This window comes from Perna viridis, chromosome 5, assembly GCF_037379345.1.
Source record: "Perna viridis isolate PV_CMFRI_1.1 ecotype Kerala chromosome 5, ASM3737934v1, whole genome shotgun sequence".
In the NCBI taxonomy this organism is placed as follows: domain Eukaryota; kingdom Metazoa; phylum Mollusca; class Bivalvia; order Mytilida; family Mytilidae; genus Perna; species Perna viridis.
Window position 1 is genome coordinate 19686623 of NC_142449.1, and position 23134 is coordinate 19709756.

A 23134-nucleotide genomic window follows, 5' to 3' on the forward strand; every position below is an offset into this window, starting at 1 on the left:
ATAAATTTACTTTACATGGCAAACGCGGAATCAAATGCAATATGTTATATTAAAAGAAATATAGTGTTTAACATTTTACCCATTTCGCTTTTAGTCTCTGCAACGTCGTCGTACAGTTCATTGGAGGATTTACAATCTGTCGGATGAGCGTCTGGTTTAGTTCTGATACAATTTAAAACAAATTTACGAAACAAATTGATTGATCAAAACGTGTAATTAAAATATAGGTTTAAAAGACAGATTTAAAATAATGTAATTTATAATCGTGAGTATTCAGTCAAAACAAAAGCAACAGATATTCATAATTTAGCAATTAAATTGATTTAAATAAAACGCAAGAAAACATATATCGTGAAGTATTCTGATTAAAAATACACGGATAAGCTATCCGACAAATAGTCGCAACAATAGATATGGTAAAATGGAAAATACAATTTTTAAATAAAGTTTTTATAAATGCTTTTCTATCAAACAATATTTTGAGCATTTGGGTCTTTATTTTTTTTTCCTTTTTGGACCTCAGTTTTTTTTTCACAATATGGCTCATATACTATATTGTATTATAGCCGTATAAATTATCATATAAAATACAATTTGCTGAAACTCGTGAAGCAAGAACCGACTGGAATACCGGAACAAAGATTATATTTAAAAAGACATTCACAATGTATCTAAGACTAAAAATATATTTGTTAGATCTTAACAAAAACCAACCTCTATTTATCCATATAACCAATAAAACAATGACAAGAACAATGACTATTGCTACAAGGCTTCAACAACTGTTCCTGTAACAGGACCTGGTCGTGGTCTTTCTACAACCGTTTCTTATACATATCATTTTCAGTAATTTTTAAAAACACAAAAATGTGAACATTACAATTATTCTGAATCGACAAAAATGGCAAATACTGCAGATATTGATACATACCGTATATGTATTACAAGGATTTACTACAGCCGCTTTATATAAAAAAGGAGAATAACGAATTATTTGTTTTCAGTTAGTACTGCTACATTTGTGTAAATATATATCTGACGTTTAAAAAACAAAAAATAGCTTAAAAGACAAAAAAATAATGTACCGAGGGTAAACAACAACAACAACAACAACAACAAAAAAAAAAAAAAAAAAAAATTATCGAAAACGCACACAGAAAGTATTCAACTAAAAAAAATGTTTTATTCATTCAATGGGATTACATTTGTTTAATTAAATATTGCGAAAGTGGTCATGGGAAGTGTATATTGTCCTACCTTTAGTTGATATCTTCAATATATGCGTAAAAAAACTCTGATTAAAGACATTTTCAGCATACATTCTGACTTCATATATTGTACCATCCTGTAGTCCTGATACTGTATACGTTGTCTGCTCTTCCTTTGAAGGATAGCTTTGATTTGGGACTGTAGTTTTTGTCAAATTTGTAGAACCCGATGTTCTATATTCGATAACAAATGTTTGCTCATGTTCGCCATCAAACCCAGGAAACCACTCTAAGACTATAGAGGATTCTGTTACACCAATGATAGTAAAATTCATCGGAGTCTCTGGTGGACCTGAAAGATGTAATTATGTCCAGTGTGAGATCATAAATGTTTAGCACAGCAAACTAAGTGTCATCTGTAGTGACATTAAAACCATCTTACAATCTTTATAATAAATATAAGTAAAAGTAAGGTATTTTACACTTGCATATCTCATTTTATGTATGTTTAAGAGTCTATACCTTTCTTTTTTACCTGTACAACAGGATTACATTTTCTTTAAGTGTGTCATTCATTTGAAAATACTTACTTGCAGATGTCAGCATAATCGTATGTTTCACTGACTGTCCGACCCCATTCGCTATTCTCAAGGTGTAGTTTACAAAATCTTGTTTATTTAGCTTTTGTATTGTAAGTGTCAATCTGCAACCATCGACCTGGACCTCTGTATCATGGAATGTATCTATCAAAACTGCAGGAACATCTGTCATGGTGAATTTTCTTGATGAAACGATAATTCTACCATCTTTAAGCCATGTAAGTGAATTGTATTTTGGTTCACTATAAACATTAACCTGCATCTCAACGACTGTGTGTAACTGACCTAATTTTGTCTGATGATTATCGATAAGAAATACAGGAGGTGCTAAAATTCAACATATAAATAGATGTATTATATGAATGATTGTTATGCATGTTAACAGATATTTTCATCTTGAATCTGTCACTATGGACACTGTTTCAATTGAAACATGGGTTATTCATCACAAGTTATAATTTATGTTACAGCTTTATTTCGTTGTTTTGACTTTATCAGTTTGTTACACACTTTTAAATATTAGAACTCGATTAGATATGAATAATAAATAAACTATTTCACCACTTTATATTACAAGTACATGTATTTTCTGTTAATACTCTATAAGAAAAGGCAGAAACAATAATATGAAAAATTAAAGAAAAGAAATAAAAAGAAAAGTAAAATGAAGCTATTGTACATGTAAAAACTGCATTAACATGTTGACACTATAAATGTTAATGGTAGCCGATTACGTAATATTGTAAGATGTAAAACAGTATGTTTTTCCATTCAATGTCCCATCTTCTCCGGTGGTGTAATATCTATTTTGCAAGATTTATTTTGTACTTGACTTGATTATGGATCGGATTAGGGTTTGTTTATTTTGTTGTTACCCTTAATTACTTACCTCGACTGAAAACATATCCTGAAGCTTGCTTATTGACATTAACTATGTCATCTCCAATTCCTACATGAAAAATTACCGTACATACATATATACCAGCGTCTTGATACCATTTGTCCTCAGACACCCTTGGTAATGTAAGTGTATCTTTTCCTTTAAAAGTTCTTATTACTGTACTATAAATAGTTTTGTGCTCCCATTTATTAAACGTGTGACTTGTGTGGTTATCAACTGAGCAATGCATTTGTCTAGATATATCACTCGGATTGAACGTTTTATTTTCTACTGATAATGAGGTTGAAACTGTAAATGAAAGAAAAAAAAAAACTCTTAAAACATTTATGCTAAACTTCGTTTAACATGAATAAAGAAAAACCGTTCAACATGTTCGTCAATTCAACGTCTATATTTCCCCATTTGTTTAAGTCAAAACAATTAAGTAATTTAATTAATGAACATACATACGTAAATTTGTTTTTACTTGATTTCAATAGTTGCTGTATCTATGACAGGAAAGTATGATAAAATCTGAAAACCAGCCATACATTTTGTAGTTGAACAATTATATATTCTGTCTACGTTAGATAAAGTATGTTGTATTGTCCGCGAGCTACCTACTCCGTGTAAAGTTTTGATTCTTTATCTGCAGAATCATATCAGGGGCCGGATCGCCGCCTACTGCTGTACAGCTAACGGTTAGATCATAGCCCTCTGTTCCTACCAGTGTGTTGTCATGTGTTTTACCTGCAAAGTTTGTACTGGTCGGCTCCTCTATAAAACATGTTTTTTTGTCTTTATTAGATGTTCGGTATCCATAATGATTACTTTTTTTTAAATGAATTAAATGTTTCGTATAGACACTCTCAGAAATGAAGTTGTTTACAATATTGGGAAATATGAAATAACGATAGTGATTACATATTGTACCAGCAGTCAGTTATTGTCACATCAGTAGCATTCGCGAAGCCAATCAAAGCATATTTTCTGTAATATTTTATTTTGTTTCACTCTTTTTTGTTTAAATCAAACAGCAAGTCAAAAAGGTAGTTTACATTAATCTCTACCCGGTTCACCCTTCCCGTTTCTTAAAGACAATATTCCCTTTTGCATTTTATGAGGATAACATTCTAATAGCTATGTTAAAATAATTAGAGCAATTATGATATTGATCAAATTGAATAAGCAAATATAGACACGGCGATAACATTTTAGCAATATATCTACATACATCCAAAACACATTAAAACATTTGGTAGACATATAATGACTTATGGACCAGGTACATTTATGGAAATATTCACAACGACTACTTTTTTAAACGTGAGCATTTCTTTTAACAATGCCGTTTGGTGATATATGATTGTAGTTTAAACTGAAATAAGCGTCAATTCCATTTTGGAACAGAGAGCAAGTAAGTTAGACAAATAGGAAATTTGTAATCGCCCCCGATGCCATATTGCCGCGAAATATATGATTAATATTCAAATGTGACGACAGAAGTTTACTTACAAAAAACCAAAATTCTTAGTTAAGAAAGTAAAATATATCTTACGTTATTCACTAAATAATGAATTAATAGAGCAAAATGAAACCATATGAATTAAAATACCTAAAACAAGCACTTGTATGTCGTCTATTTTTGGTATTCCTGCTAATAAGCAAGAATACGTTCCTTCATCAGTTTTCTTGACCCTTGCTATAGTTAGATGGTATTCTCCATTTGTATGGTTACCAGTTACATTTAGCCTCTCTCGAAATTCAATAGGTTGAACGTGGTGGTAAATCAACGTGCCTTCTGATAATCCATTTCTTCCCTTCATCCATAGCATGATCATATCTGTAGATCTGAACTTGCATTTTAACTCGACATCATTCCCTTGTATTCCATACTGATCTCTTACGTATATGCTACCTGAAATATATACAAATGGGTTTCATATAATGAACTAGCTACTTTTATAATATTGGAGTCAGAGAAGTATGGCATAACATATATCATTGTTTCCTACTTACTGGATGATGGCAGTGTGACCCGCATTTTATGATTTATTTGGTTTCTTTTTAAACTTTCTTGGGTAGAATCGAGGGCAAAACACTGATTGTTCATATCAGTATGAAATCGTTTTATTATTACATGATAACATGTATGGTTAAACGATAAATCATGTGTCGTATTCAAATCTTTATACTCTAAGACAATGGAATAAAATACTCCAAAGTGTTATTGCAAACTAAATATGTACTTGATATACGATGCAACTAATGTTTAATTTTATTTATATGGAGTTTAAATATTTGAGAACTAGAGGATTACGGATACAGCAAATCGAGAGCATTGCACTGAAACAGTAAACGTTGATATAATCCTTTGACTTTCATAAGTTTCGAACACGTTTAAAAAATCATTTAAGACTGTATCCGTGCAACAATCAGGCAACGGGTGGCACATGACAATTTTTGTTTTCTAATAAAAATCGTCCATTTCATATCACAAATGCCTCGTTTCCCAAAGTAAATGCTGGCTTTTGATTAACTACAACGATTAAAGAGTTATAAATAGCATAGACAGTATTTCAATTAATTGAAAAGGGTAGAACACTCTTTAATTTGTGCACAAGTTTGTTGCTTTCCCTTCATCAATAGCATGATCATATCTGTAGATCTGAAATTGCATTTTAACTCGACATCATTCCCTTGTATCTTATACTGATCTCTTACGTATATGCTACCTGAAATATATACAAATGGGTTTCATATGATGAACTAGGTACTTTTATAATATTGGAGTCAGAGAAGTATGGCATAACTTATATCATTGTTTCCTACTTACTGGATGATGGCAGTGTGACCCGCATTTTATGATTTATTTGGTTTCTTTTTAAACGTTCTACAAATGGACAATTATTTTATCGAAACTACTGACTTTTTTTCTTTTTGCACAGAAGAAAACCGCTTAAGATTATGTTCGGAATTTAAAGCCCCACCTGATGAATGTTACTGCCTTTAACTGCGGAATTATATGATACAACAAATGATTGAAGAAAAGAGATGCAGCGGAAATGGTCATTCAGGTTCGATTGAACATTTATGTTTAATATTCTCAGAAGAAGATCCTACTTTTTATTATCGACTCAAAGAGCGTTAATCTACATTACATCTACAAAAATATAAAAAAAATAAATACAATGAAAACTGAATATAAATTAAACAAATGTACAAACTAAGAACTACTATCAGATAACTAACATGCCAGCTCAAGACAAGGTTTAACCTGCAAAAAGCTATGTCTTTATTGTATGTTAAATGAATCACAATTCTTCCCATGCGGGTTTGAGAATTACGGTACATCATCAGTAATGCAATAAATGCACAACCCATGTCCTGCCGAAAACTTCTTTAAAATATATGTTTCAATTTCTATGTAAAGACCCTATGAGCAAATCAATGTTAAAATCTACGAATGCTATCCTTCACGATTTGACAACAAGATCATAAATATATCCTTTGAAAATTAGCCGTTTCAACGATTAAGTTAACTTGTTGGGTCAGTATCCAGCTTTCCGTGGTGAGAGATAACCGCACGTATTAATCCTATACAAGTACATCTGTATCTGAGATCGAGTTCCTTTTATCAGTTGAAAAAATGTGTGAATGTTCTTACGAGCTTGCAGTAATTATATAAAGATTCCTTTCGTTAAAATCCGAAACATTATAAATACGAGCAAATCAAATCAATTGTGATATATAATGAATGTACACATGAACTTATGATACAACATAAAAGATGTTGTTAACTTTTTAGACACTTTTCAAAATAAAGTGGATATTTCTGTGATGTTAATATTATAACTATGCTCATGTACATTCAGTATAGTACATTTCCTCCACTCATGATTAACGTTCGAAATTCAAAAAGGGATTAAACGTGTTCAAATCTGTTTTAAATATACACGAATTTGACAAAATTTTCAGTATTCACATTTGTTTACTTTTCTTTGCTGTGTTCAAATGCATCCTCCATTTTTTTTATATTGATACGAAAGACAACTTTATAGACTCTTACCACTATATTGTAAGATAATCCATAATACCAGGAATACTGGTAAAATACTATCCATGCTGGTTTGATGATGTTAACATTATTTTTTACTATACATTTACTTTCTCGTTCTGTAGTCAATTATACTAAAATATTAGTTGCGCATAAGGTAGTATTTAAACACTTATACAATAAATCAAACCTGCTTCGACGATCTAACCTTACGAATGTAATACTAAGTCATTCAACATTTTTTTTAAAATGTCACCCTACAATACACGATGGACTTAACGTGGCATTGCTCTGGCTTTATAGAGTGGCAAGAACGGAAAGTATTATTTTGGGACAACTGTATTCTACTAATTTGTGCAATTTAAACATAGAGCCAAATTTAATTCTTCTGCTTGTTTCTTTACTTGTCAATTCATGTATTATCTAATCTTTAAGTCGGAGTTTTTAATTTTATTTCATTAAATGTATCTGTCAAAATAGTATCTAATTCCATAGATTGACACACACTAATTTGTGGACACAGGGTGTGAATATGATAAGTTAAGTTTTACATGTTTGTTAGCGCCTGTCCCAGAGCTTGTCATACATGTGTAATCTAAAGGCGTGCCCCATAGTAAAGATCGTGCTTTGCGTTTTCAGATTGATTAATCTGTACAAATATCTTGGGTAGAATCGAGGGCAAAACACTGATTGTTCATATCAGTATGAAATCATTTTATTATTACATGATGACATGTATGGTTAAACGATAAATCATGTGTCGTATTCAAATTTTTATACTCTAAGACAATGGAAAATAAATATGTACTTGATATACGATGCAACTTATGTTTAACCTTTATGTACGTGGAGTTTAAAGATTTGAAAACTAGATGGTTACGGATACAGCAAATTGAGAGCATTGCACTGAAACATATAACGTTGATATAGTCTTTTAACTTTCAAAAGTGTCGATCATGTTTGAAAAACATTTAAGACTGTGTCCATTCAACAATCAGATAATGGGTGGCACATGACAATTTTTTTTCTAAAAAAATCCATTTCATATCGCAAATGCATCGTTTCCCAAAGTAAAAGCTGGATGAATGGTTTTTGATTAACGGCAACGGTTAAAGAGTTATAAATAGCATAGAAAGTATTTCAATTAATTGAAAAGGGTAGAACACTCTTTAATTTGTGCACAATTTTGTTGCTTTGCTTGGGAACTTTCACATTTTTTGTGATCCACCCACTGTCGATTAAGGCAAACTTTTTTACTGTTTGACATACACATGATTTATATATGTACAGGGCAAATTGGAATCCAGTAGGATCTAGAAACTTTCCAGAGCAAATTGGATTTTACATTATTACCACTATAAATTTGAATTCTAATTTGTCCTAGGACAAATTAGGATATCTCGATTTGTCCCCCGGAGAATTCCGGATAACTACTAAATTTTAGTAATATTGGAAATCGTACTAAATCTAAATATATGGTCAGGGGGATCCCGGATACTACTGAACAATTTGAAAGTAACATATGCTTATGATTCATGAAAATGTTGAATGTTGTTTTACATATCATATCCAGTGGGCTACATTTTGAACACATTTTATTCAATGAACTGTAATTTATCAAACTACAAATTGTTTGTTTGTTTTGTTGTGGCATTTTGTGGAGCAAGTGGTATTGTTCTTTAGGCACGAGCATTTTCAGGTTAGACATTTTCCTTTACAGATGCAAACATATGCAGGCTGGCAGTCATGGCTTACGGACCGATTTATTTTACACGCGTAATTGTGCGTCATTGCACCAATGACTATTTTTATTTAGCCTAGCTGGCCGAGTGGTCTAGGGCGCTGGACTTTGTGCTGGCGGTGTTGTCAAAGATGTCACAGAGGTACGAGTTCGAGTCCTGCGGAATGAACGACCAAAAATTTGCATTGAAACTTTGACAGTCCTGATATCGTTGAGAATTTTCCAGACCCATATATATATATATAATCAAGTCTAAACTACACCCCAACTCCAGAATCGATGCGATGTTGCAAATTTGCGATGCAAGTTTGGTCGCTCCCTAAGCGGGGTTCGAACCCCTTCTCTTCTCTGACATCTGTATCAACACCGCCTGCACTAAGTCCAACGCTTTAGACCATTCGAGCAACTTGGCTTTATAAAAAATAAAGCTTTTGTTAACTTTTTGATACTTCCTCGTAAGTAAATATAGAGCGCATGATGTTACTGAACAGGACAACATCTGATGGTATCGAGTCAGACAATAGAGCATCTGTAAGAGTAATCAAGGGAACCAAGGATATAGCGCCAATCAAAAGAATGCAATCCAGGGACAAAGACCAGACATGAAAAAAGACATATACGACAAAGAACATACAGTAACTAAAATCATACATACAAAGTAAAAAAACCAAATGAGCAACTCGGACTCCACTAGAAACTGGGAGCATGGACCAGGTGCACCGGTTTGATAAGCGTCCTTTGCCTTTCTAGAAACACCCACCGACTTGCTCATAAAAAGTCAAGTCCGAGGTAGGCAGACGAAGAAAGGGAAACTATGACCCGTTGAATAAATCAGTGTTCATGATGCAGATGGATACACCATAACGATCCACGAGTTCATGATGATCTCTGTCATGAGAGGATAGCACAGACTTATGGGTTTCCACAATCTCTTCTTTGGAGAGTGTGGTAGCAGTATAGGTCTTTTCACTGCTATTATGTTCTACGTCTACCTCTGATAATAAAAAATTGATGTAAAACATTTGGCAGACAAAAATAATGTTGTTTTTGGCTTTGTCTGCTGGTACGACAACATATTTGTCTTGTGCAGTAGACAGTGTTTTTGCTACATGGGGATCTTTGAAAGCTGATGTAGGTTTGGCACTCATTGACATACTTAAAATTTTCATTCGTTTCACGGCCTTTAACCACTCTGACAGAGAATCAATGTCTTCCTGTTCTCGTGTTATTCATTTTCTGGTATAATCCTCGACGGCATCCATAAGAACTTTAAAGTTATAATTCCAATTTATGGAGCGAGGGTTACGGTACTTGGGACCTTTAGAAAGGATGTTACGCAGAAATTCGTTTTCGATGATTGTTAAAACAGCAGTAAGAACGTGACCAGAAGGGCCATATATGAATGGGGAGTTTTTGCAAGAACAGTTAGGTGGTTTAGTCCTCAATCTCGAGGTTATGCAATAGCCTTTTATTATTGAAAATTTTGGATGCAATGGGTGATGATTAGGAATATGAAATACTTGGTATGGATTTGTCTTTGAAAAATGGCGGAATTTTGTTGCTGACGTTTTTGTGGTGGAGGATGTTAGCCAAATTAATTGCGTCTATACTTTGTTTACAAACGGTAGTGAAAGAAATGGTCGTTTTCCTTCATCTTGACTTTTCACATAAACTGGTTTAAAGAGTCTGTGGAAACCAATATCCAAAATGATGGAAACAAGTCTGTATGATGATGAGGTGGGGGTCAGAAACAGGAGTGGCAAGACTTGTTTTGCAAAGGGAGTGCATTACAGTTAGAGGCATAGGATAAAGTTTGGTTCTAATGTGATGAAGTCCAAGGGTTTTTTTTTTTTATGAAAGGAAGGAGACAATTTATGGAGACAGTAGGTAACTTAGGTGACGTATAGTGGCGATGGCCATGACTCCTTTACCGTCTTGGATTTTTTCAAATAAATTCATCACATTTATGCTATTGTTATATTGGCTTGAAAGGTTTCCTATACTTTTGATGTTTTCATTGCATTTGATATTAAACGATATATTTTAATTCAAAATTTCATGAATACAAACATTATCAATAAACATATATAATAGCAATGTAAAAAAGTGTTTTAAAAAGAGCAAAAATATTTTTCACGATAACAACAGATTGTGTATTTCGGCAACGGTCTTATGTTGTTCAATTAACTATTCGGTCTTGAGATGTATGTAATATTGGAGGGAGTTTAATCGGAGTTATCGGAATACTTGTGATGTTATGAACATAAAAAATGGTGGACGAAACAGATATTCTATACGTTAGAAAAAAAAACAATATCTTTGTTATGCCTTATCTTTGAGATGTGATACTTTGCAAAGTTACTTCTTTCGACTATCAGAATCGATTTTACCCTACTTGTAAAAATAGCGGACTTACACTTTAAGGTATATATTTATGTTTGGTTAATATGTTTATCGATATAATACATTTGTACCACACATATATACAAATAAAATACATAGTGAGCGTAGCTAAATATAAAGGACATCATAACTCTCCACACATCTCACCATATGGTTGAAATATAAACTAATTTTTCTAACAGCAAGCCATTGTCACATGAGTCGGAAATTTAATCTTAAGATATTACATAATTACAGCGAAGCTTGTGTAAAATATGTAGTGACAAGAAACTACCGGGAGAGCTATAACGAAATTGTTGGGTGGTTCAATTTATAATCAAATACACACAAGCTTCACAACGAGGAAGTTGATGGCGCTTGTTCCAGAAACGAAATCCCACAATATAATGATTTTGCCGAAATATTGGCTGTGTATGATTTTAAAAAGCGGAGCAGACGTTGAACGGAGAAACAGATACCATGATCACGATATACCGCCCCTTTCAGCTGAAGCATGAGGAGGTCTCATCGATTAGGGATAGATATATTAGAATATATCGAAAAGTCAAGCAAATACAGTTGAGATCCTTGACAGTGCCTTGAACTATCAAATGCGTGTATTAGAATACGTATTACCCGTAGACCCTGCAACAGAAATTAAATAATTACTTAAAACAGATGAAGCCAATATAGTAAATCATGTAATTTATTTTTTCAAATATATTCTTATTGTTATGAAGTGCTTTATTTAAGAGTCATATACTGTAGTGCGAAAAGATTTATGTGCACGTATTATTAGTATAAAGCGAATATTTATCAATGAGATGTAAAAAAGAATGTTTTGCAGCTTAATACTATGGCCACTATCCATGGGATTCTTAACATTAACTATGAATTCAAAATGTGTGATATAGAAAATAGATTATACGAAACGGTTAATAAAATTCAGTGTAGTGCAAACATTTTTATTACCTGCATTACTGCAAGTTTACAAATTGGTCCATCCGAGAAAATCTTCAAATGTTAGAATGAATTTTAAAATCTCTGCTAATGAATTTTCGATCGTGAAGATATATTTACCTTTAGCTCCTCGAGTCAACTCTTCATAAATGCTTGGTTTATCTGTTGTTCCTAACGTCTCATAACTTTGACCAATTCTGACAAACGATAACGATAAACGAACCGTCATTGTTTTCTTTAAAACTTTTGTTTTAGGAGTTCGACCTTTTACATAACAATCAAAGTTTTTATCTTCACTTATAAAATTAACAAAACTATACATTGTAGGTCATAATTATATTACAGTAAATTTATGTCAATTCATACATATGTTGTGCATTTTTACGTGCGTTGAATGTATGCACAACATTTCCAAATTGTTTACAATACAATGCAAAGAAGCTAACTCTTCAGCATGTCTCATGTAATTTTGCGATGATTAAAGTTGATGTTTTTTTTTCTTTGCGATGGTATTGAATTGGAGACATTCTATACATATTACAGAAAAAAAAGCTAAATATAGTTTGTGTACGTACATCTCACAGTTAACATCTGAAAGTAAAAAAGAAGTGATCAAAATTGCCTACATTATTTTAATATCAAATAAATACTCATACAAGTTGTATATTAAAACAAAATGTCTTTAAACCACTAGAAATTGAACCTTTATCACTTTAACGTAAATAATTAAACTTTGCTATATACGTTTGCTATTAAACTTTTAACCCTAAAAACAAGAAAGGATATTTTGCTTTAAACTCAAGAATTTGAAAAATAATTAAAACGAATAAAATAACAAAAACATTACATAACAAAAATAAGTAGATAAACAATATGAAGATCACAAATAAAACAAAACAGAAAATTAAAATAAATTACCAGCTGGTTTATTTTCCAAAACATCATACGAATTCTGTATGTCTTGTGGTCCTGGTTCCTCATATGTTCGTATTTCCCTACAAACCCCAAAAAGCAAGAACATAAATTCAATGCAAACATGTTTTGCATTTTTATACAACAAAACGTATTTCACTTCATTGTAAATGATGTATAGTGTTATATATATTATGAGCCTTTTGTAAATGAGTTTAACATTCAATCGAAAACACAGAAAATATATATCTCATAATACAATACATTTTTACCTATTTACACTTCAAATCTTTCTCCTGAAAATTAAAGAAAAGTAACCAATTAAAACCGCAATGAAAAACTAACAAGACGACATGTCCATACAATTTAAAAGTGTTGGTAGGATAACATAAGTTTATGATATAAATTAATCACGGTTTTGATTTAAGTAAAACTTCCATGTTTTAACAAGGTTTTTCAATCTGTAATATATTGAAGGGCTTAAATTAGTTTTAGTAATATATTTGCATTAATATTTTTGATTTACTTATATACTTAGGTACCTTTAGGGTTCTGATCCAACTCCAAGTATATATGGGAGGTTTGGGTTTCTAAAGACTTATGATTTTGATTACACCTACAACAAATATTGTACTCAAGTTAACTAAATACATGTATCTTGTATGACTTATTTCGTGTGATGGTTTCGCACTTTTTTTATATACATTGTAAGTTAAAAGAAGAATTGTTTACTAACGTATATACTTTTGTTTATTTTTGTGCAATTATTTTTCGTAAACGTCATTTTAACGGTGCATCAAAACAGAAAAAAAAATCCATAAGATGTTAATATATTCTTTTTTCATTAAGAATGAAAGATATATTTTTTTTTGGAAAATACGTTCATGCATATTTCATTGACAAATCAAATATACTTACCCAGCTACATTTCTATCTGTAAGGGATGTAATGAGGAAGAAACTTTATACATTTAGGTAAGAAATAAAACAACAACAGCAGAAAAAAACAAGACAACATTTCCTTCAAGATACAAAATCTACAGTTTTTTTATGCAAACATAAAAATGTACACACAAAAAATAAAACAAAAACAAACCAAACCTTATCCCATAAAAAACAACCTAAAAACAAAAACAGGTAATTGAAATGAAATAAAACATACACACACTTTTTAAAAAGTTTTATTTGTTCAGGCTATTAAAATACATGAACTAGATGAAGCTAAACGATTAGATATGTGACGGAATCAACCATGTAATTCGAAACCTAAATAATTACTTTAATCATTTACTTTTAAATGCAAAGAGAGACACACTCAAACCCTCACAAAAGTATCAGGACAGTTCATGAAAACTTATGCATTCACCTGTTGGCTTTTTCTCTAAAGCAGCGTATTCATTTGGCCTGTCTTTTGTTCCCAATCTCTCATATTCACACCCATCTCTAAAATATGTATTAATAGTACCTGTCAGACTTGCTCAGTACGAGGAAATATGTTGTTATCATGACAATGTTATTTGTTTTGAATTCTTCAATATTTCTTTATGATACATCGTTTCATAGATATTTTTGACGATAAAAGTGACCTTGGTTTTCTACATTCATGAATTAATAATCATAGCATAAACATTTATTCATACCAAATAGCATTTTTAGTGGGTTCACTTAACGCAATTAAAAACAATATATACTATACTCGAATTCACCTCAGCCTGTTTGTAGTTTTTTTAGATTAATTTTTTTATTACTCAAAAATTCCTTTAAAAAAAACATTTTATTTATGTCATTCTGTACTACAATTCTCATACAATTATTTCTCGTTCTTACCTCCGAAATTGAAAACAAATCTAAATTTAATGTTCCTACGAGAATTTTGCACTGAACGTATTGTTTATCCGCCATATTGTTTCTATGGATATTTTGATATGTGCCCTATTATCTCACAATTGAAGAGCTGAAATACCATGATTTTCCGCCATATTTCTGCTCTTTACCTTCAGTAAAAGAAAAAAAAACCCAGAAGTTCCGAATGAAAATGCTACAACTGGTACTTAATATGAGACTTATCACACAAAGTATTGAATTAGCGGGGAACCAGAAATATTTTGAATTTTTTCAATCTCGGAGGTAAGAACAAGAAATAATTGTATGAAAATTGTAGTACAGAACGACATAAATAAAATGGCAATGTTTTAAAAGAACTTTTGGGTTATAAAAAAAATAATCTAAAAAAACTGCAAACAGGCTGAGGTGAATTCGAGTATAAAAGAGTGCTAAATAAAAGTATCACTTCAGATTAAGGACACTTGTTTACAGTTTAGAACTTACAGTTTAGAATTGTCATCTGAAACGAAATTCAAATGTACTTATTATTTAGCATAATCGATTGCTTTCTTATTGCCTTTGTAATAAAACAAAGAGCCAAGAGATTACGCGATTACTAATTATACTAAAAGTATTCGTTAAAATTAGAGTATTGTGGAATGTTCAGGTCGGAATGTTAACAAATTATCAATTATTACAGTAAACAAGGCAGCTGTTTGCAATTAATTATGAATAATATGAATAATCGTCCCGAAAAAAAATCAGATTCTCCCCTCTTTCTGTTTGCATAATTTGATATATTTTTTTACATAAACCCATTATAAACTTCACTTCAAAATAAGTTTATACATGATTGAAATGTACATTTTTACAATTAATTCGTATGGGATTTAAACTTTTGCTACCTTTTTCCTCCGCACTGTCAGTTATATTGTAGTACACCTCAGGATATGCGTTACAATGGGTCTGATGACTGTCTGATGGCGTACTTTAATAGATAAATGAGCGAGCACAATATAATTACGATAAATTAAATTTAACAAGCAAATATATAGGTGTACAACTCTGTAAACAGGAATACATTCTGAGAGAAAATTAATGAAATATACACATCGCTTCATCTTGAATATGAAGTATGAAGTTGGCTTATATTACATTAACAAAAGGATTCGATTTGTTCTCTTTTATTTAGATCATATTGGTTTAGCATTATTAAAGCAGTAAGTGAAAGCCAAAATTCAGCCTTTAACGTTTCATATTAAAAAGTGCCGATACATCCATTTTAACCATGCATTATTAGAAATGGTTTTCGCATGGATCTGATTAAAAGCAATGTTGAACTATATACACCACTTAATTTAGCAAACTTACTGCCTTCATTTGTAATGTTTCAAGATTGTTAAAAGTTGTTTTCTTTTTTAAATGATATACTTGTTAAAATGATATTTGAATCATAATTGTATTATATGTGTTGGTTTGAATTGTCTAATACTTTTTACCTTGGCTTTTCGTTTGGTATGTGTCCACCTGCAATACCAAAGCACATTTCAAAACTAACTTTACAAATATATTCATGTTCATATTACGAGGGTCGTGAATGGCAACAAATAAGAAAAGAAGTAGGAAACATAAAATAAACAATTCAAAATATTGTTTCACTTATTGTTTCTCAAACACAAATGGAAACGTGGCTATTGCAACATAAATTGAATCAGTACCAAAGATGTATTGACAAGGAATAGTTTACTTACGCCTTTTTCTCCTTATAACTAATACAGCTATGCTAGCAAAAATACCTAATCCCGCTAGACATCCAACTACAGTTCCTATTACAACAACTTGCCCTGATTTTTCTATAAGTATACATAATCTTCTTGTTAGTTTTAGTTGTATCAAATAAATTATAATCTTATTACATTTTAAGTAAAGGGCACGTGCACATTAAAAACATTGAAAATTCTTTAATTTTATTGATCCCTTTTTTAAGAATATTATTTTAATAATGCACGTTGTGTAAGTCTGACTGCTCACTTGTTATATTAATCGACACTCTTGTGTACTTTCATGTTAAATACAAAATAATTTGAAAAAACATACTTTTAACTTTTGTTGATATCGTTAGTACATTGGTAGTTTCACTCTTATTAAATTCATTCTCAGCATACATTCTAATTTCATATGATGCCCCATCTTGTAGTCCAGTCAATGTATGAGTTTGCAACTCTCATTTTTATCCAGATAGGAACCCCTTGTATTCTGTTTTCAATAACAAAAGACTGTTCAAGTCCACCATCAAATCCTGGTAGCCATTGTAAAGTTAGCGTTGTTTCTGTGACATCAACATAGGTAAAGTTTACAGGTGTATCTGGCGGACCTAAAAATGTTGTAAGTTTCTTAATTCAATCCTATTGAAGTTAATAAAATATGATAAAAGAGCTTTGGAGGACCACGAATATCGTGTATACTTTAGTTTACGTGTGTATTGAATAAAAAAGGCACTACTGTAGAAATTCTAAGCTTATATTTGACACATATGCAAAATACAGAAGAAAACTTCTTTCATTTAGTTGAAATAAAAAGTTGTTAATTGTATAGTTTACATTAACATATTAATTCTTAATATACTTATGATTTCAATATAAAAAATACAGAAAAACATTATTTGTATTTGTCAAGTATGTAATGAGATGAATAACATTGTAAGACTGTATCAATACATCCATATGTTACTCTTACTTGCAGATATTAGAACAACCACATGATCCACTGATGTACCAAGAGCATTTGTTAATCTTAGTGTATAGTTCACAAAGTCCTGTTCTTGTAGGTTGTGTATCGTAAGTGTTAATATGTAACCATCCACATGTACTTCAGTACCATGGAAAGTATCTGTCATAACAACAAGTACATCTGTCATGTTGTATTTTGTAGATGACGAGATGACATTGACATCTTTTATCCAGATAGCCGACATGTATTTAGGGATACTATAAACTTCTACTTGAATTTCAACATTTCGGGCATACTGACCTAACGTAGTTTGATGTTTTCCAGTTACGAATACTGGCAGGGCTGAAAATTTCAAAATGTTTTACACTTACTAGGTTAATTGTCCACCTATACAAACAATTTGCATGTTAACATTTTTAATTTAACGGACAAAAAGAGGGCCGCACAAAGAATGAGGAAGAGAATATCCTTAAACTAGGACCGGAAAATGAAATGAGAGAGTAATCAAGGGAACCAAGATTCCACCGCACACTATTCGGAATTCAAATATTTTGTATGGACACTGAGTATGACGATATAGTTAACATATAATATGACAACACATTATGTTTGTTGGAACCAATGATATAAATAAATTCATGCATACATTTCTGTGTCTGTTTTGAAATCTGACATCTTGTAAAGATTGATAGAGTAACTATGAGAACCAAAGTTAAAACGGTAATCAAATGAATGTAATTCAGGGACAAAGAATAGACATGGAAAACCAACATACAGAAGAAAAATATAAAATAATCAAAATAATACATACAAAGTAAATAAGCAAATAGAACTCCACTAAAAACTGGGAGCATAGACCAGGTGTACGGGTTGGGAAAGCGTCCTCTGCTTTTCTAGAAGCACTGGCCGACTCGCTCATATAAAGTCAAGTCCAGAGAAAACTATGACACTTCGAATAATCAGTTTTTATGGTGCAGATAGATAGAAAGCAGATGGAAGAAAACAGACAAAACATAATAAATAAAAGCATGATTGACTAAATACAAACGAAGGAGAAAACAATAATGAAAGAGCAATCTTGAAAAATTGACCAGGTCAAGCAATACAATAAAGTGTCGTTTGGGTTTCTACAAAATATCAACAGAGTTGCCCATATGGTAAGAAACTTTGGCTATAGCAAACGAGAGGAACAACCTATTGTTAATAAATCTGTTTTAACGATGGTCGTGGGCGTACCGTAATTGTCAATGGGATAAAAACACCATAACAATAAGAAGAGTAATGACAAGTATCTCGTTTACGATTAGGGTTAAAATAAAAACAATGAACAAGGTTAATTCCCCTTAATAAAAATATATTAATAGAAAATTAGAAAATTAGAGGTGGAGGGAAAATGTAATGCTGTATTGAGGTAATTAAAAGAGAAAAGATAATAACATTTCATTATTCCGGTGTAATCTGTCAAATTAATTTCTGTTAGATATATATTTAGAAGCCGACGAAAGAAAACCATTCATGCGCGATAAGTGCTTTAAAACATTGTAAACAGATAATATCTTCACTACATTGAGTATATTTTCCTGTGATCAACATCTAGTTAAATTCGATGTAATAAAAATCTACGTCAAATGACTGCAATTTTTAGCAATAATCAACACAAATTTCTGTTCGACAATACATTGTGTTGAACACTTCTTCAAACGATGTGCATTCTTCGTAAAATGCGATTAAAATAACCATAGATGCACCATTACTTCTTTATGTTGTTTTTATCTAAACCATTGCATATACTACAAAAAAGGTTAAAAAGACATGGTATAAGAAAATATAAGGAGAATGGATATGGCGAGTATGTCAAAAAGACAAAAAAAAAATATCCGCTCAAACCACCTATGGGTCTTAAATGAACGACAATGAAACCATTACACAATATGGCAGGCTGCAACTGGTCGCAAAACAGCATCATACATTAGTACAGCGAAATAATTGCTTCTGTTTACTCAAGCAAAATAAACTGAAAATTAAATGAAACAAGGCGTACAGATGCCAGGCGTGTTTTTCACAAAAAGTCCTGTGGTGTGAAATTGATCGTTAATTTGAGTTATTTTAGATCGTGACGTCATTATTAAGATCAACTTACGACTTTTTGTGAATTCGACGCCATATATTCCTGACTATGGAAAGGTGCAAAAATACGACAGGGTTAAAACACATTGGCGTGATTCCAACCATCCCTTGTCCAAAATTGGCCATGGTGAAAAATAATACATACCTAAACATACCTAAAAATCAGTCGAAAAACGTATATAAAAATTGATTATACGCTACAGTAACGCACAAACAAAGGACTACTTGCTATTCACTGACATGCCAGCTCCAGACCAGTTTAAACATTCAAACAGTTATATGCCCCCTCGTTTGTAAGGTTAATCCTAGTTCTTTCCATGTCGGATTCAGGACAAGGATAAGGATATAACTCATGACATGCAAGAACAATTGTTATGGTGTTTACTGATTATTTTCAAATTATATTCAAATTTTTACTTTCACCTCGGCTAACAATATATCCCGACGCCCGATAGACACTGGCATCGTGGTCCTCTTTACCATTACTAACTATGCACACATACTCTCCTGTGTCTTGGTATCTGGCCTCCTCTGGTACTTGTGGAAGTGATAAAGTACTAGTCCCATCAAAGGTCCGTATTACAGTACCGTACATAGATTTATGTTGCCATTTGTAATATGAATAATTCGCCTGATAACCGCTAGCATTACAATACATCTGCCTGAATTGATCACTTGGATTAAAAGTTTTATTTTCCACAGACACGGTGATAGATTCTTAAAAAAAGATGAAATATTCATTAAAAAAAAATATATATAATTTACGCATTTCTTACAATTACGTTGTTTAAAATCGACTCTGACATTTTTAACAACGTGTTTTATGTTATTTTAGGATTTAGAAAACACTGATTTATATTATAATCAAATGTCTTATGCAATGCTTGTTAACTTAATTGCTGACCCTAGAACATAAATATATATTAACCATATATTACTGTTTTTAAGTTGCCAAATGACTAATGATAAAAACTGCAACTTGAATCGAAACTGATAAAATTTTATTTTATCATAACGCTAACAAACTGGATATTTCAACACGATTTGCAATAAATTCAAACATACATTAAAAGAGGAACATGATGACTAGCATAACATTAAACAGTTGTTTAGTTTTTCACAAATAGCAAAGTTATTTTCTGTTCGTACCTTTTGATAATATTCAATAGCTATATGATGATAGTTCGTATACATTAATTGTTTAAGTTACCTCTTACGAAGAGTTGCTGAATTCGTACTTTCGTTGGGTCTCCGTATATACTACACTCATATCGTCCTTCATCGGTCTTCTTAATATCAGATATCAAGAGGTTATATTCTCCATTTGAATGATCACCAGTTATAGTCAGTCTTTGTCTACGTTCTACTGGCACAGTTCCATATACAACAGTATTTTCTGACAGTGGCAACAGGGGATCGAGAAAAGTCCAAATAATAATTCCTCCTTTAATTGGCGCTGTGTAAATGCAATTCAGTTGTACCTGGGACCCGGATTTTACTAAGACAGACTGTGCAGATGTACCATTAAAATCTACAGTAGGACAGGTTTCAGTTTATGGAGGCCAGACGTCAGGTTGATTTTAGGAAGTACAAATAAAATTAAATTCAAAAGTGTGTTAGAAAAATTGTAGTTGAAATTTCTGGATCAATTTCTTGACCGATTTCTTTGTTACATACAAACATATACATGCCAGAAAAATCGATACATCCAGAATTTCATTCCAATATATATATATAGTACTGTTATACCCCAGTTTGAACAAAATCAAATAGTTTACTCATTTTAGAATCGTTTCAATGTCCGATAGAAGCAAATAAGTATCAACATAAACGGCTCATACTTAAAATGTTTAGCAAGAAAAGTAAAAACCATGCTTGATAGTCTGGTTATTGATTTCATTCATTTTGAAGTTATTTGTATTATCATGTCATCAAATCATACAATTCGTAAAAACATGGTACAATCCACATGAGTCAGTCTTGTTACATGTTTTCATCATACTTACCTACGACCACAAGTTGTTGCACGGTCTCTGTGCTGGTACGCATTACCGTACATACATAGTAACCGGCATCGTCTTTCTTAAGGTTGTAAATAACCAGATTATACTCTCCTTTACTGAAGTCCCCAGTTACATTAAATCGGGGAAAAGAAGTAGCTTTTTCATTTAAAAGCTCATTTATAGTATATCGTTGCCATATTGCCGTTGGATAGACAGAACTGTAGCTCCAACTTAACTCATTTGAACTAGTGGCTCTATGCGGGCAATTTAATTGTATCGATGAATGTGTATTTCCATACACCTGTGCCCCTATCTCATCTAAAAGGCCAAGAAAAAAAGACATTAAAAACTAAAACCTACACGAGTGCAAAATATGGAACACAGACACCCGAGGGTAAGATGTGATCGTTCTCTAACCAGGCTCCCCTGAGTTAAAAAAGCTTGATAAAATAGACTGTTTGATTCTTTTTCTGAGTTCAAGTTAGTTTTCTGATAATTTGTTTGAATTGAAATGACCGGCAATAAATATGTAACTAAGACATGTGTAAAAGCAATTTTTGCATAGACAATTATCAGTTTATAGTATGACAATTCATTGGTATAATATGTTAACATGAAATTCAGCAAATCAATTCTATATTGCAAACCAAATACAATAGCGGGCATCATTACAAATATTTTTTTCCAAAATAAGGCTTTTTATATCTACTATGTTAAACATTAACAAATTATGCTCTCATGGTGCTAATTTCACAATTTAGAAAAAAAAAAACAAAATAATATGGTTGCATGTCGTGTTATTTTTATCAATCATATACAAAAATATGTCTCCATAAAACTTTAATAATGCAGGTACACTGGTTTGTTTACCAGGTTGTGATAAATAGACATTAAGATTACGGTAGTGTATGAAGTATAGCACACATTGCTATTAATATTGGAAAAATGATTGTCAACAATAAATAAATCATTAATATCTGTTTTTTAATATCTGACATTTTAGAAATGATTTATATGAGCTTATAAAACTTAGTTATCAAACACAGTAAAAACAAAATGAGGTGCAGTTATAAATGATGAATTCTCTAAGTCTTAATTGAGATGTTTCATTTCATGGAAATATTTCACAAACTGTATCGCATCTGGTATTTAATTATTATATGCACTAATTACTTACATGTATTCCAACATATTAGAACGATGATTAAATATTTCATTAAATAGTGATCCATAACAATCTGTATTCCAAACATAATATTTTACTTCCGTATATTTATTAAAGGCGCGTCTATATATAGGACATTTTATATAGTGTAGGGTTTACGAATAAGAACATATTGAATTTAAAGTATAGTGACTATTCAAAGCATCAACTATTTTCATATTTCTGAAAGTTGCGTCCACAAATTATTCATTGTTTGTCTCCTTTAAAAAGTGCTAAAATATGGCCAATTACTCCAAGTTTTACTGCATAACTTTTTTGATGACGAATTAGAAGAACTCTTTTTTTCAAAGGCCATATAAATAAATCCACTTCAGTCGAATAGATGTCTAGATCAATTTCTCATTTTGCCATTTCTCTGAAAAAAAAAAGACAATACAGAAATGACACAACTTAACTCTTTTACAAGAGTAATGACATCGTTTATTATAGGTAGTAAGTGGTGGTGATGCTACTCAAGCGAATGATATATTTATCTCGCAAAAAGGCG

General features: G+C 31.6%; 1 pseudogene across 1 annotated transcript; it reads right to left on the minus strand.

Annotated features, from left to right (window-relative positions):
- Positions 1-66: 66 nt before the first annotated feature.
- Positions 67-22728, minus strand: LOC148616425 (uncharacterized; annotated as a pseudogene). The gene is made up of 23 exons (XR_015922494.1): positions 22600-22728; positions 21426-21740; positions 20630-20950; positions 19837-20136; positions 17299-17634; positions 16660-16936; positions 16314-16415; positions 16062-16089; positions 15468-15550; positions 15067-15082; positions 14105-14181; positions 13658-13673; positions 13282-13355; positions 13020-13035; positions 12746-12822; positions 12403-12418; positions 11948-12024; positions 4303-4629; positions 2697-2996; positions 1799-2134; positions 1258-1560; positions 715-963; positions 67-162 (listed from the first exon to the last, which is right to left on the minus strand). The product of XR_015922494.1 is annotated as an uncharacterized LOC148616425 (transcript).
- Positions 22729-23134: the final 406 nt, after the last annotated feature.